The sequence below is a fragment of the Phyllobates terribilis genome, unplaced genomic scaffold (assembly GCF_046119375.1).
Source record: "Phyllobates terribilis strain yellow unplaced genomic scaffold, ASM4611937v1 Scaffold_2__4_contigs__length_985480577, whole genome shotgun sequence".
Classification (NCBI taxonomy): Eukaryota; Metazoa; Chordata; class Amphibia; order Anura; family Dendrobatidae; genus Phyllobates; species Phyllobates terribilis.
In genome coordinates, this window is record NW_027362762.1 from 101,772,293 (window position 1) to 101,787,959 (window position 15,667).

General features: G+C 49.0%; 1 long non-coding RNA gene across 2 annotated transcripts in view; it reads right to left on the reverse strand.

The window, feature by feature from the left end:
- Positions 1-14,873, reverse strand: part of LOC141249840 (uncharacterized) — a 36,561-nt gene extending 21,688 nt beyond the window's left edge. Inside the window, exons 1-2 of one of the 2 annotated variants that reach the window (XR_012312368.1) lie at positions 14,592-14,873; positions 2,092-2,156 (exon numbers count right to left, since the gene is read on the reverse strand). This is a non-coding gene — a long non-coding RNA (uncharacterized lncRNA). Of the gene's footprint in view, positions 1-1,696; positions 2,157-14,591 lie in introns of both variants that reach the window. The other variant, XR_012312362.1, reaches the window with a different exon arrangement.
- Between the last annotated feature and the right edge of the window lie 794 nt (positions 14,874-15,667).

Consider the following 15,667-nt stretch of genomic DNA (forward strand, 5'->3'; position numbering starts at 1 on the left):
ATAGGAGCTCATTGGGTGCTGGTCACCTGAGCTCACACATAGAGGGTGTATATAAGGTGGGCACCAACTAAGAACAGGGTCAGTTGCAGAGAGAAAGTCAGCGAGCAGAGGAGAAGAGAGACCCAGAGTGAGAGAGGAGAGAGAGAGACCCAGAGGGGGAAACAGAAGAAAAGGACTCCAAGAACCCAACTTAAATCCCCGGGTGAAGAGTCGGCACAGGGTACCGGAACCCAAGCTGGTGGGGGCAAAAACACACCCCAGCCAGAGACCGGAGACCGTGGGCAGCGTTTGCCACGGTCACCCACCACATCCACCACGAAGGCATACCACGTGGAGGGTCAGGGAACCCGAGGCCAAGGGTCTCCCAACAGAAGGCCCGAGGGAGCTGGACCTGGGTGGATCAATAGTGGGGACGGCCAGAGAAAGGACAGAAGGAGAGCTCAGGGTCATGCTCCGGACTTATTTGGGGGTTGGCTGGATCCAGAACCTGGTGGACGCAGCACGGCTCGGGAAGTCACTCGAAGCTGGAGTGACCAGAACATCAGCAGTGAGTAAACATCCTAAACTGCATAACCCGACTCTGTCTCTGATTGCCGTCTACACTGCATCACCACAACCCCCATCCTCTGCACCTGATCCCCCTGAGGCTATACCCCACCCGTTGGGGGTTATATCACCAAAGCTGCACCTACACCATCAGCCTCAGCGGACCCTGCTGCAGCGGCGGCCATAGTGACCGCAATACAACGGGTGGCGTAGTCGACATTAAGAACTTTATAACATCTGTAGGACTGCCACATACAACTGAGTTTGACACCCTGGGCACGGACCGGGTCACAGCCACTCGGAAGACTACAACTCCCATCTGATCCGGCTCCGGATATTCCCCCTAAAGAATATGGCCCAGGGGGCGCGTCAGGTACATCTGCTTATGATCAGAATACTACAGATATTACTGACCTACCATGTGTTTACCAAGAGCACAAAATACTTACATCAAAGGATTTTCATTACAGTGGTTAAGATCCATGAAAGTGGAATACACGAAAACCATCTGCAGCATAACATTAGGGGAATCCAAGTCACCCATTCCTCCCACATCTGTCCTACATATGTATGGCGACACATGTCAATAGCCCTTGCTCTAGAAAAAACTCAATTGTTCCCAAACATCTGTGGTCATAAAGGTGAATATTTATACAGTGATGATGTTCAGTTCAATGCTGTAGAGTCAGGGCCATGGTCAAGGGTGGTGGAACCTGCTGGGGGCAAGACATGTATAAACCCTCTCCCATTTTGGAAACTGATTTCATGACTGTCACTTTGACAAGAATATGTGACCTGTCAGGTACGAGGCCAAAATTGGTCATAAACACATGAGAGCTATTTGTTTTAAAGAGGGGAAAAAAAAGATTTAGCTGCTGTTAAACTCGTATGGCAGCTACTTATCTGCTACAGGAACAAAGGATTGGGCATGATAAGATTTAAATTGCTTGATCAACAAACATCTTCTGCCAAAGAGTTGAGAGAATAGGAATATTGCAAGCTAGGGATCATCTTGTAATATCTCTTGTTCTGATGGTTTGCTGCAGGGTTTCAGTGAAGGTAAAATGTAACACTCTGGAATTCAGGCTGTTCTCCAACAAATGTCAAGCACTCCTCAGTCACACTTCTACTGGTCTTGTACCCCATGTACCTCGTATTAGGTGATGATGGCTTGCCATTCTGTACAGTTTCTATGGACATCTCTCCTTCTTTTGTTTTTTATTTCTCCTACCTCTGTCTGACGCCTGGCCCGGCACACCATTTGTGGACCTCTTCTATTGTCTCATCAGCGTGACTCATTGGCTTCTCTTCTTATTAAATAATTTTTATTGATTTTCAAAACAGGACATAAACAGTTGACATTGGTCAAAACCCAAAGGCTTCTTTATGGACATACTACGTGAACTGGCTGACCCTATTGATCAAAAGCTTAACATCACATGTCCACTCCAAGAGGGCAGGAGAGAAGCGAGTAAGCTACTGCTGGACATTTTTGGTCGTGGGTTATCTTTTGCAGAAACAAAATGATGACTCATTGAAATTCACCTTGCGCCATCTGTCAATGGAGAGTCGGGAGGCCTCTATATTCATTAAACAGTCCAATGGTCCCACTGAAATAGATAAGTTTAGTCAATATTAAAGCGGATCTCTCATCAGATTTCACAATTCAAACTGTATACAATTTTAAATAGTACTGTTACACCTTGATGAGTCTGGTGTATTAACTTTGAAAATCCATGTTAGAATGAGTCTTTAATTGGGAAATTAATGTGAGAATTATATTATTCAACTTATAGAGTAAGGAGCTAATGAGTTCTAGTGTATTCAGTTTCTGCGCACCCAGCCTGACCAACAACTGCAGCTTGTACTGAGCAGTGTTAGATCTCAGCAGGTAGGAGGAACACTGAGGGGCTGTCAATCAGGCAGGAGTGATGGAAATTGACAACTTCGGATCTAAGAGATCTATTTAATAATGTATATGGTTTGTATTGTGAATTCTGGTGATAGATCCACTTTACTCCATTGTGTAAGGGTCCTTTAGACTGCATAAAATTGTAGCAAACCCTCAGCATTGAGAAATATTTGGCTTGTACAGGTTTTCATCCTCTGGAATATTATGTTCTTTTGACCCATACTTTATCAGTTCTACTACTGCTCTACTTTGATGGTGGCACCAGTTTTCCTGTATCCTATATTGTATACTGAAGACTGATAATTAAGGGTCCAGCCGGTTCCTCTGGAATCTCTCAGACTACTTATTTGGATGAAGGCTTCTTTCCCTGTGTATTTTGACAGCTGTCCTGGGCTTGGCAGCTGACACACTAGAATCAGTGGCCCAGGACCTGTTCACACAGCAGGGTTTTCTCAGCATGATCAGATTTGATATTCTCGCTTCATCTGTTCATGTATTTTAGAAAGTGCTATAAAAATATGACAAGTACTTGTCTGCCTTATTTTGTCCGTCTGGATTTCTCACTAAATAAAACAGTGTAATGCTTTGCAAGTGAAGGGTGGCACTTTTCCTAAATGGGGGAGAAGAAATGAGGGGCATCGGCCTTCAAGGCAAGCTACATTTTTAAGGGAATGAAATAGCGCCTTCAGTGGCAAAAGTGCAATTAGAAAATGTGATCTAAATCTTGTTCACACCTGAGCATTTTAGCGCCTTATTCTATTCACATGTCACAGTCCCTGGAGCTAATGATAATCTATGGAGCTATTCACACATCTTATACATAGGTATTTCCAAGGCCAATGTACATAGCTCTATTTGTGCCCCCTACTTTCAAACTGCATGGGGCTGTGAATCTGTGTTTTTACGGTATGCCTCCTATTTCAGAGCTATATACAGTAAAGGAAAATATACGGAATCCTACAGAAAAAAGTGCCCCCTGTTCTATTAGATGTTGCATTATTATAGTAATACATGGTGATTAATAATCAGCACTTCAGGATGAGAAATTCTCTTTTCACCTTTTTGACTCATAACTGAGCTTCCTAAGAAGAAGACCCCCTTCTTCTACATCCATAAACCCTAACAGGGCAAATGGAGGTGGGTTATCCTGATGGGAGAGCTGTCCCTTTAAAACTAAAATGTAAATATTTGTGAATTGGTTATCCAGTTGTCTGCTGCAGGCATTTCCAGAGAAAAACTTTATTCTAGGAAAATCATGAAAAACAGATAAAGTGGCGACCCATAGGACGGTACTGCTTTCTTGCAGGATCGGAGCCATGTTTTATTATCCAACTTTTGCATTGTTCTACTGTCTTTTTTTCTTCAGTTGATGGGGATATATCCTCCTTTTTCTCATACAGTCATTAAAAGAAAAATGGATTAAATGGACTATCTGATCTGACAATAGCGCCCTAGAAATCATCCCTTGGAAACCATTGTGGTCAGTTGTTAGCACTAGGGGAAATTTAGTGCAGCCATATATCTTTCTCGCGGCAGCCACTACCAGAGCAGGAGCTTCTCTTACTTAGCGGCTCTTTCTTAGGCTAGGGTCCCACAAGCATATATTCTCTCATCTGAGATAATGGGATCAATTATGCAAGTTACACTCTGATCAAACTCAGATTAGAGTGTGACCATAGTGTGATCCGATTCTATTGGATGAGAAGAAGATGTGTGGCACCCCAGGGGTCTGGTTGCCACAGTGATAGAAATATCACGTCTGAGAGCAAGTGGGAGGTTTCCTGGTCAGGAGCCCTTAAACAAGCAACACCTCCTGTCCCAGACCAGATAGGGGAGGAACCTGCCCTATATAAACTGGATCTGGGGCGAGGTTAGTTCAGTTAGAGCCTGGAGTGAAGTTCCAGACACAGGGAAAGCAACAGCTAGGAGCTCTGTAGGAGCATGAGCAGGAGCTGAGTGCCAGTGACTGAAGGAAGCAGATATTACTCGTCCTGGCTGAAGACACTACTACCGGACAATGGAGTCCGAGGCTGTGAGGACTTATATATCCAGCAGCAGAAACCAGCCGGCAGGGGATTCCAGGTCCTCTGGCCATAGGAAGCCTGGAGGCTCAGTCACACACACAAGGGACCGCTACCGCCATCGAGGAGCGGAAGCTACCAGAGGGTCCAAGTCACCAGCCATACGGGTGAGCACCACACGGTATACTCAGGGACGTGGACTACTTCCACTCGCTTACAGCAAGGTAGCCAGGAAGAGTGCAGATAGACGGGGGGGCCTACAACTCCACCTGGCCAGGGGAACTCCTGTTTGTTCACAGACTGACCAGGCCCCTTATGCTAGCCAGTACTCCGGGGAGGGTCTGCCTTATCATCATCAGTAAAGACCCTGAACTGCACTGCAAAGACTCTGAGTCGTTCCTGCTTCACCCGTGCACCATCACCCCCATCATCCACACTCACTGCCCTGAGGCTATACTCCTCCCGTGGGGAGTTATCCCATCCTCTGCTGCGCACACCACACCAGCCTCAGCGGTCTGCCTCGCAGCGGCGGTACACCCTGACCGCAATCCACGGGTGGCGTAGTCGGACATTAAATCATAAAAACCCTATAAAGGACGGCCACTGGTCTGACCACCCTGAGCCACAGGACCGGGTCACCGCCATGGAGATTACAACCCCCAGAGACCCGGCTCCGGGTAACCCACACACGTGCACACACAGCCCAGGGGGCGCGTCAGCCTTTTGGCGTAGTCGGCAGGATTGTGACCAACCCGCCACAAACGGGTATTGCGTGCCTGAAAAAGACTTTGCACTTACCAGAATGAAGTTTCCCGCCATCCGGAGCCGTTTCCCGCCATCTTCAGTAGTTTCCCGCCGTCTTCAGCCGGTTTCCCGCCATCGGACGCCATCTTCAGGACGCTGCGCGGGAAGACGAGGGGCGTGGACGTCCAAACCGCGCAAGACCTGAAGCCCCGCCCTACGCACCGACGCTGCGCAAGGTCCTGGAAGGAGAGAGAGCGGCGCTGACGTCACCAGGACGCGACGCAAGGTCCTCGGTCGGAGCAGCACCAGCGGAGCTGTGGCCTACGGAGGAAGAGCAGCAAAAGGTAGGCCCCGGTTAACTAGGGGGGCGGAAGATACCAGGAATGGAGGGAGCTCCCACCGCCAGTGCGGCAGCTGCCGCAGTAATGCCATTTACAATGCCTTACATCCCTGGAGCGGCCTGGCTGCCCCAATACTCAAGGGAGTCGCATACCCTAAGCGACTTTAAAGAGAAACTGTACAGCCTATTTAAAGTGTACCCCCTAACGGAGGGACAAAAAGTGAGCATATTGGTAGGCCAGCTAACCGGCGCAGCCCAACGTGAAGTAAAGTCCTGGTCAGTCAGGGACAAGGAGACTGTGAAGGAAATCTTAGCCCGTCTGAAGGACACTTTTGATACCCGTACCTCAGCAGAGATCAAAATGAGATTTTATGGGTGCAAGCAGTGGGCCCAAGACAGTATAAGAGACTATGCTTTGAATTTGCAAGAGGCCCTGGGAGCCATTAAACAGGCAGACCCTGACAGTGTGCGGAATGCAGATGAACTGTTGACTGAGCAATTCATTGAGAGTCTGCTGTCCAACGCCCACCGAACCCAGTTAAGTGCAATGGCCTTGCAGAACCCTGGGTTAGACTTTGCAAAGTTCAAAGACAGGGCCATCCGGGTGCTCCGAGAACCGGCACCGGGTAGCGCTGTAACCCACCGGTGCCCTGCTATTACCTATCACCAGGAGGCGGCGCCCTTGTCTGCAGAGCCTGTGGGAGCTGGTGCGCAGGCTTTGGATAAAGACCCGGCTGCAGACCTGCACCATCAGGTCCAAGAACTGACCAAAAGCGTTGCCGCATTAACCAGGACTGTGCAGTCGTTATAGGTATCTTCTCCAGGAAGGATCAAGCTGGCCACCAGTCCAGAGGACGTCCCGTGGCGCCGACAGAGGAGGATCCCATCGTCCAGAGGAAGACCCAGCGACAGATACAACGAGGACGGACAACCCATCTGCCGCCGCAGCAATCAACCCGGATATATGGCAGAGGGCCAATCCCCAGGCATAAGATCATCAGGCCCATCGAACTGGCATGATAAATACGTAGGGGGACGTCCGGTCTTGCCTGTGGTACTGGATGGCATTCCTATGAGTGCCCTACTAGACACCGGGTCACAGGTAACTACCATCCCTTATGTGCTCTTTAAGCGGTACTGGAATGACTCGGACATAACCCGCTACCCAGATGACGACCTGAGTATCATCGCCAGCAATGGTCAGCCCGTGCCGCAGGTGGAATTCAAAGAGGTGACCATTAAAATCGGTAAGGTCGAACTGGCGGCACAAGGACTGATTATTGTGGACATTGATCGTCGTGAAAGTCACCCTAAAATAACCTTGGGTACTAATGTTATTGAGAATTGCCTTTCAGAAGTAATTGCCATTTTACAGCAGGTTGCCATGAATGCCAGCTCCGGCCAGCAGTGGGTCCTACAAAAGGAGATCCGGGCACTGATGAAACTGCAACAGGTAGAACTGTCGGGTGGTGAGATTGGTAGTGTTAGGATGAGTGACCCGTTCCCTATCGCCATGCCCCCAAAGAGTGAGATGATGATCCGCAGTCGGGCAGCTATTGGTCTGAGGGGTAGAGACTTCCAAGCTATGGTAGAACCCGTTTACTCAGACAGTAGGCCCACCATTTTGACAGCACGGGGGGTGGTTGATGTCCGCCATGGGAGGGTACCGGTCCGCATTCTAAACATTGGGGAAAGAGAAGTATACTTGCCCCGGTATGCCACGCTAGCCAAATTGTTCACCATAACCCAAAATTCTGTAAAGGCCGTAGAACCCTTGCCTCCATCTCAACCAGAGGAAGGTAACGGCTCTAAGAAACAAATGGAGGACTGGTGTCAGCAGCTGCATTTGGGTACTGACTCCACTCCCTCACACCAAAAACAGGGAGTCTACAGGGTGGTTCAGGAGTACGAAAGAGTCTTTAGTAAACACCCGCTAGACTTTGGGCGAGTAAAGGGGGTAGAGCATCACATCCCCACAGGAGACCATCCACCCATAAAGGAGAGATACCGACCTGTACCCCCTGCACACTATCAGCATGCAAAGGGGATGTTGCGAGACATGAAGGAGGCTGGGGTAATCAGGGACAGCTGTAGCCCCTGGGCAGCTCCACTAGTTCTAGTGAAAAAGAAGGACAACACAATGAGAATGTGCGTAGACTACAGAAAGTTCAACAGTATCACACACAAAGATGCGTACCCATTACCTAGGATAGAAGAATCTTTAGCTGCATTAAAATCTGCTAACTTCTTCTCCACTTTGGATCTTACTAGCAGGTACTGGCAGGTTCCTGTAGCAGAGGCGGACAAGGAGAAGACTGCGTTCACCACCCCGATGGGTCTCAGCGAATTCAACTGTATGCCGTTCGGGCTCTGCAACGCACCAGGAACCTTCCAGCGGTTGATGGAATGCTGTCTGGGACACCGGAATTTCGAGACGGTCCTGTTATACCTGGACGATGTCATCGTTTATTCCAAAACCTACGAGGACCATCTGAAACACCTGGCAGAGGTGTTTGACGCCCTGGCAAGCTACGGCCTAAAGGTGAAACCCTCCAAGTGTCATCTGCTGAAACCAAAGGTACAGTACCTTGGACACACGGTGAGTGCCGACGGAGTGGCTCCCGACCCCGATAAGATCACCGTGATTAAGAACTGGCCAAGACCCTCCAACATAAAGGAAGTGCGGCAGTTCCTCGGGTTGGTAGGCTACTACCGAAGATTCATTCCCGGTTTCACCAAAATGGCAGCTCCTATGCAGGACCTCCTGATAGGTCAATCCAGGAAGGCCAAAAATCAGAAGCCACCCTTCAGGTGGGAAAAGCTGGAGGAGGAGTCCTTCCGCCAGCTGAAGATGGCCCTCACGGGGGATGAAATCCTGGCGTACCCTGACTACAGCCAGCCCTTTATCCTCCACACAGACACGAGCAATATCGGGCTAGGAGCCGTACTGTCCCAGATCCAGCAGGGGAGAGAACGGGTAATCGCTTATGCCAGCCGAAAACTACGGCCCACAGAGAGAAACCCTGAGAATTATAGCTCATTCAAGCTAGAGTTCCTGGCAGTGATGTGGGCAGTGACGGAACGTTTCAAGCATTACCTTGCCTCCTCCAAGTTCACCGTGTACACGGACAACAACCCGTTGACACATCTGGACACTGCAAAACTTGGTGCCCTGGAGCAGAGATGGATGGCCCACCTGTCCAACTATGAATTCACCATCAAATACCGGGCGGGACGCTCAAATGCCAACGCAGACGCCCTGTCCAGGATGCCAAACTTACCGGACGGAGGGGAGAATCCAGAGGAACTGGAAGAGATCGAATTCCCTGCGTTCCACCGTCATGGGATTACCCAGTATTCCCACCGTGTAAGGGACAGGCCCTCTGCTACGTTCAATCCCTTACCCCACTACAGCTGGGCAGAGACTCAAGACAGTGACCCCGCAGTCCGTCTGGTGAAGGAAATGCTGACACAGGCTGATGCCCGCCTCGACCCAGACGCCCCGTAGGAGACCAAACAGCTGTGGAAGGAGAAGAGTAAACTGTTTCTCTACAAGGGGAAGCTGTGCCGGAGAACTGTCAACTCGCGGACACATGAGCTGACCTGGCAGGTAGTGGTCCCGAGACGGGACGCGGCTATGGTCCTGGAGGCATACCACGACGGAGTAGGGCACTTCGGATGGAAGAAGCTGGAGTTCCTGTTGCGTGACCGGTTCTTCTGGGTAAACATGAGAGGGGCCATTGAGAGATGGTGCAGAGACTGCGGCCCGTGCAACCTGAGGAGGAAGGACCGTGCCAGCCAGAAGACCCCCCTGCAGCCCATCATCACGAAGCAACCACTAGAACTGGTAGTCCTGGACCATGTGAAGCTGGCTCCGAGTAGGTCCGGGTACGTCTACGCCCTCACCATCGTAGACCACTACTCCCGGTTCCTGGTGGTGGTCCCTGTCAAGGACTTAACGGCTCAAACAGCAGCTAGAGCCTTCCAGCAGCACTTCTGCCGTCCACAAGGGTTTCCGTACCAAGTGTTGACTGACCAAGGTCCAGCCTTCGAAGCGGAGGTCTTCCAGGAGTTCTGCAACTTGTATGGCTGCAGGAAGATAAGGACAACGCCTTACCACCCCCAAACCAACGGGTTGTGTGAGAAAATGAACAATATCGTCATTGATCTCCTCAAGACATTGCCCCTGGAAGAACACAGCCTGTGGCCGGAGAAGCTGCCAGACCTGATTGGCTTGTACAACCATATCCCGGTAAATGCTACAAATTGCACCCCGGCTTACCTGATGCGCGCAAGACCAGGTAAGCTGCCAATTGACCAGGAGATGGGAGTCCTGACACCCGAGGACACCTCACCAGAAGCAGACTGGGACACGGAATGGCAGCAGCAGTAACGGAAAGTACAGGAGACCGTGGAGCGAAGTCCGTCTCAAGCATGAGGAAGGCAAGAGAGGACTTATAACCAACATGCTCCTGCTGTTCCCCTGGCACCTGGAGAGCAGGTCTTGAAGAGGAAGAGACGGCTCCACAAGTTGGATGACCAGTGGGAGAAGGACCCGTACACCGTACTGCCCTCAAGCCATGAGAACCCAAAAGTATCTGTCATCAGTAAGGATGGAGGAGAGACCACAGCCACTGTCTCCAGAGACCACCTGAAGAAGTGTCCCGAGCAGCTACAAGGTGCTGAAGAAGACCAGGATATCCTTCAACCCGCAGAGGAAAAGGAAGAAATGATCAGTACCGTACTCGGAAACTTTCCCCGGTCCTGGACTCAAATCAACAACGCAGTCGTGGTACCCATCCTCACCTTTCTCCAGCCAGCCCCTCAAGGGCCTACAGAAGAACAGGGAGTGTCAGGAGAGCAGCCAGCCCAGGAGGCAGAAGGATCCATACAAGCAGCCCAGGAGAATCAACCCTCTGCTAGTAGTGAGCCTGTCGTGCCCCTAGTAAGCCAAAGAGTACGCAGGAAGCTGCCAGGCCTACCCGCAACACCTCCTACACCTTGTAGTGCAGAGCCAGTTAGTGGGTTACGTAGGTCCATCAGGAGCACTAGAGGACAGATGCCCGCTCGCTGGAGAATCTAAAATGTAATGTGAAGTTGCCTGTAAATTGCCAATGTTGAAAATGGTTTATGTTTTTGTTGCCTCTTTATTGATTATGTTTCTCTAGTTACCCTGCAGGTTTATTTGGACTGACAGGTTATGGATGCTGAATAACCGGAACTACATTGTAAATAGTAGCACTTGGTGCCTCTTGCGAAGACGGCCACGGAAGAAAAACCTGTCTGGCGTGGCCCCGTGTGGTCCAAAGAAATTAGCTTCGCCTTGCAGCCACGCCCAGGGCCAACGTTTGGGGTTTGCTTTGGACAGGTCCCCTATTCCATTCTAAAACTTCACCTTGGGTGATATGGACACCCGGTTACGGAAATGCCGTGACCATCAAGACAAAATGTACTTTTTCCTGTCATTGTTTATACCCTTGCATTTGTGTTTAGTCCCGCAGTACTAAATTTCACTAGGGGGGAATGTAGCACCCCAGGGGTCTGGTTGCCACACTGATAGAAATATCACGTCTGAGAGCAAGTGGGAGGTTTCCTGGTCAGGAGCCCTTAAACATGCAACACCTCCTGTCCCAGACCAGATAGGGGAGGAACCTGCCCTATATAAACTGGATCTGGGGCGGGGTTAGTTCAGTTAGAGCCTGGAGTGAAGTTCCAGACACAGGGAAAGCAACAGCTAGGAGCTCTGTAGGAGCAGGTGCTGAGTGCCAGGGACTGGAAGCAGATATTGCTCGTCCTGGCGGAAGACACTACTACCGGACAACGGAGCCGAGGCTGTGAGGACTTATATATCCAGCAGCAGAAACCAGCCGGCAGGGGATTCCAGGTCCTCTGGCCATAGGAAGCCCGGAGGCTCAGTCACACACACAAGGAACCGGTACCGCCATCGAGGAGCGGAAGCTACCAGAGGGTGCAAGTCACCAGCCATATGGGTGAGCACCACACGGTATACTCAGGGACGTGGGCTACTTCCACTCGCTTACAGCAAGGTAGCCAGGAAGAGTGCAGATAGACGAGGAGGCCTACAACTCCACCTGGCCAGGGGAACTCCTGTTTGTTCACAGACTGACCAGGCCCCTTAAGCTAGCCAGTACTCCGGGGAGGGTCTGCCTTATCATCATCAGTAAAGACCCTGAACTGCACTGCAAAGACTCTGAGTCGTTCCTGCTTCACCCGTGCACCATCACCCCCATCATCCACACTCACTGCCCTGAGGCTATACTCCTCCCGTGGGGAGTTATCCCATCCTCTGCTGCGCACACCACACCAGCCTCAGCGGTCTGCCTCGCAGCGGCGGTACACCCTGACCGCAATCCACGGGTGGCGTAGTCGGACATTAAATCATAAAAACCCTATAAAAGACGGCCACTGGTCTGACCACCCTGAGCCACGGGACCGGGTCACCGCCACGGAGACTACAACCCCCAGAGACCCGGCTCCGGGTAACTCACACACGTGCACACACGGCCCAGGGAGCGCGTCAGATGGAGAAAACAATTTCTCCATCTTCTTCATTCTGTCAGTCTGCAGAAATCGGACTGCACTCAGATGTCATCCGATGATACCAGAACCGCCTCACTAGCACCATCCATAAAGGAGTTATGATCTTTCATAGGTTTGGGGAGCTTTAGCTGCAAACATCCTGGGTCCAGCCCAGGTGGCAGGATGGGAGTGACACCAAAGGGGTTAAATGCTCGTGTAAAGCAGGGAGTAGTGCTTTTTCTTTGGGAGGTCATGACTACATATCGTGTGGGGAGAAGTCACGCAACAGAGGGGACTACAAGCCTCCCATGAGGCAGCTCCTCTCTCGTAAGCCAGGCCTTTCATCTGACTGGTAAATTACTCTTAATAGCTGCATACTTTTGTACCACTACTATTTGTATTTGCATATCTGACCAGTGTATATGTATAACCCTTGTGCATATAGTGTATTGTCTAGTGTGCACTTAAGGCGATTAAATATATAATTTGACCTTGGGCTGCTCTTTTATCTTGATCCACGAATCGACACGTCTGTTTCTCGCTTTAATTTCCCACGCTACCGGAGCTGGTTTCTGGCCCAATGTAATGCCCGTTAACGGACCGGGCTTATATCGAATAGGAATTGGTGGCGGCTTTATCAGGCGGATAAGGTTCTGTTTCACTGGGGCTAGTAAAAGGGGCCTCTCAGCCTGTCAGGAGTGTGAGCCAGTGGGGTGCAACGTAAGTGACTGACTGGGCCACCTCTTCTCACTCCCTGTGCCTTCCTGAACTCGTGTGGACAGGTGGTGTCTGTGTGAAACTGTCCCAATCTGAGCTTACGTGTCCTCAAGAGGTGCGGAACATCACGTTGGTGCAAGTGAGGATCCGTATCATGTGATCCATCTGATGTAATAGTGACATCAGACAGGGTGGCGTGGTGCGGATTCCTCACATGTGGTGGCAGCGCGATGGGATCAAGATAATAGTGTGTGTGAGTGTAGAACCCATACTCCCAGATACTAAAGACTGCCAGAAGTAGCTTTTTCTGCAGATAAGCACTAGACAGTCCAAGTGCAAATACTGTAAGGTGTGTAGGTGCATCAGGTTGCAGCACTGTGTCAGTGACCAAAGAGTGCAAGGATGGTCAGTGGCACCAGGGTCAGAGCCAGGGAGATGGCCAATGCTGCGGACGGTGGGGAGGAGGTGGAAGACTATGTTGCTCAAGGAGAGGGGGAGCTAGTCGCCGTTGGTCAGTCCCCACCAGCCAGGCAGGCTCTGATAACTTCCTTCAAGCTACCCTGGCCAGTCTCAATGAAGGAGACAATGCCTCCTACGAGACCCTCATAGCAGCAGCAGAACGTCACGAGGCAGCGTCATCAACAGCAGAACGTCACGGTGCAGCTGCAGAACGTCGAGAGGAAGCTGCAGAACGTCAGTGGGAGTGCTAGCACCAGGAAAAAAATGCTTCAGCTCCAACTCCAGCTCCAGCTGCAGACCCCAGCCAGTGACGAGTCCACTGATATCCGAGTCCTGAAGCTATGGGCAAGAGTACTTCCCCCTGCTGGACAAAGGAGGGGACTTGGACACTTTCTTGCTGGCATTTGAAAAAACTTGTCATCAGTACCATCTGCCTGAGGCCCAGTGGGTCCTGTTCTTAACCCCTCACCTCAGGGGTAAGGCCCTAGAAATATTTGGGTACCTGCCCATTGAGACCTCCCTAAGTTATGAGGACATCAAGCAGATGCTCAGGAGTGTGCAGCGGGGTCCTGCAGACAGCTGGGGCGATACCATGCGGGCCCTACTGAGAGCAGTTGATCAATGGACCAAAGGACTGAATCTCACCATCATCCAGCAGCTGAAGGAGCTCATCACGACTGAGCATTTTTTGTGGAAAGACAAAAACTGACCTGAAATCTGCAACGTGTCAGTTTCTATTGCAGTAAATATGCGTTTTATTTGCAGATTCTCCCATTACAGTTGATACAGATGAGGAAAATCTGCAGGTTAAAAACGTATATGCCTTTTTATTGTGTTTCATCAGTGGAAATACAGTAAAAATGTATGTAAAACATGATTGTATCAATAAAGATTCCAAAACGAAACATTTTTATTTCAAACAAGACAAAGCAAAAAGAGACAAAATCTGTGATAAAAACAGATGTAAAAAAACACTAATAAATGCAATGAAATAACGCAAGTAAACCAATTTAGCTGATTGGTGCAAAAAATCTGCAACATTAAAACTTCCTTAAATATTCATCGTGGGAAGTTGTCTTCATAGTAAAACTCTTTTATCTGGCATCCTATAAAGTTAACCATAACATATCCCCCATATGTTTAAGATAAGAAAATTATATAATGAGCCCCAACCGGGTCCAGAATTGTTATGAATGTATAATACCTCCAGGCTATAATATGTATATTATTTCTATTTGCAAGACGCCGTTTTATAGTCCGTCTTAATCACAAGTAGAACGTTACATGTTTATTATGAAGATTAACACTTTACCTTCAAAGCGTTTTCAGTTGTTTTATCTGCCAGCAGGTTTATTTTATTTTTCTTTCGGAAACAGCGAAGCATTATTATTATCCAAACTGGGTTCAAAGGGAAGGAAATGCTTGTTTCTCAATGAATTTCCCAGTGACTGTCTTTCATTTATGGATCACAGAAAAAAAAGCATCAGGAGTTTCTGAACTGAAAACATATTTTGTGATCAAAGAGGGGGACAATGGGTCTCCTAACATGAGAGACTGAAGAAGGACGTCCACCTCCAGGTCTACAGTGAAAGTTCATACTTCAATCATTAACTTTCCCAGGATGGAAGTGAGCTCACATTTAACAGTGTTAGCACAGTACATGGCATTGTCCGCCACCATCAATCATTTGGGGAATAATGTCGTTTCGTTAGTATCATAGGTTACAATGTTTTCAGCCGTGAAAGACAAGAAGAACATGGTTAAGAAAAATGACAACTTGGCCGGTGTTCCATATAGCTAACAAAATCTCTGTACCATACTAGTATAAAGTGTCATAATCAGATGCCTGAGCGTTGTATTGTTGAATTGTAAGTGAATGTTCATTTATTACTTTAATTTTACGTGCTATATTTTGTGCTAATTCATTTGTAATGTACTTTAATAAGGGTCAGAGCTGTAATTCTGCTACAATGGTCCAAACGAAATATACCATTCTACCTACCTACAGCCACCACTAGAGGGAGCTAACTGCATACTATGAATTTACTCAGTGAAATGTATAACTAGTATGCAGTAAGCTCCTGAGCTCCCTCTAGTGGTAATTGCAGGCAGTCAATGTGTTATATTTTGAATCAAAGGCTATGCAGAGGATTCGGGGCTCTATATTAGATGAAAAAAGCTCTAATCATTAGAAACATATATTACTAAAATGGTATTCTCTGGTAGAAAGTCACTTTAAAAGTGAAGTAACAGGGTTGTTCCAGTTAGCTGTATAAGCTTTGCTGCAGGGAAATGTGTTTTGAACCCATTATTCACAGTCATGTGTATAAATCGTTAAAGGGGACCCATCACTTGTTCAAAAAATATACATTTTGAAAAATCACTCTG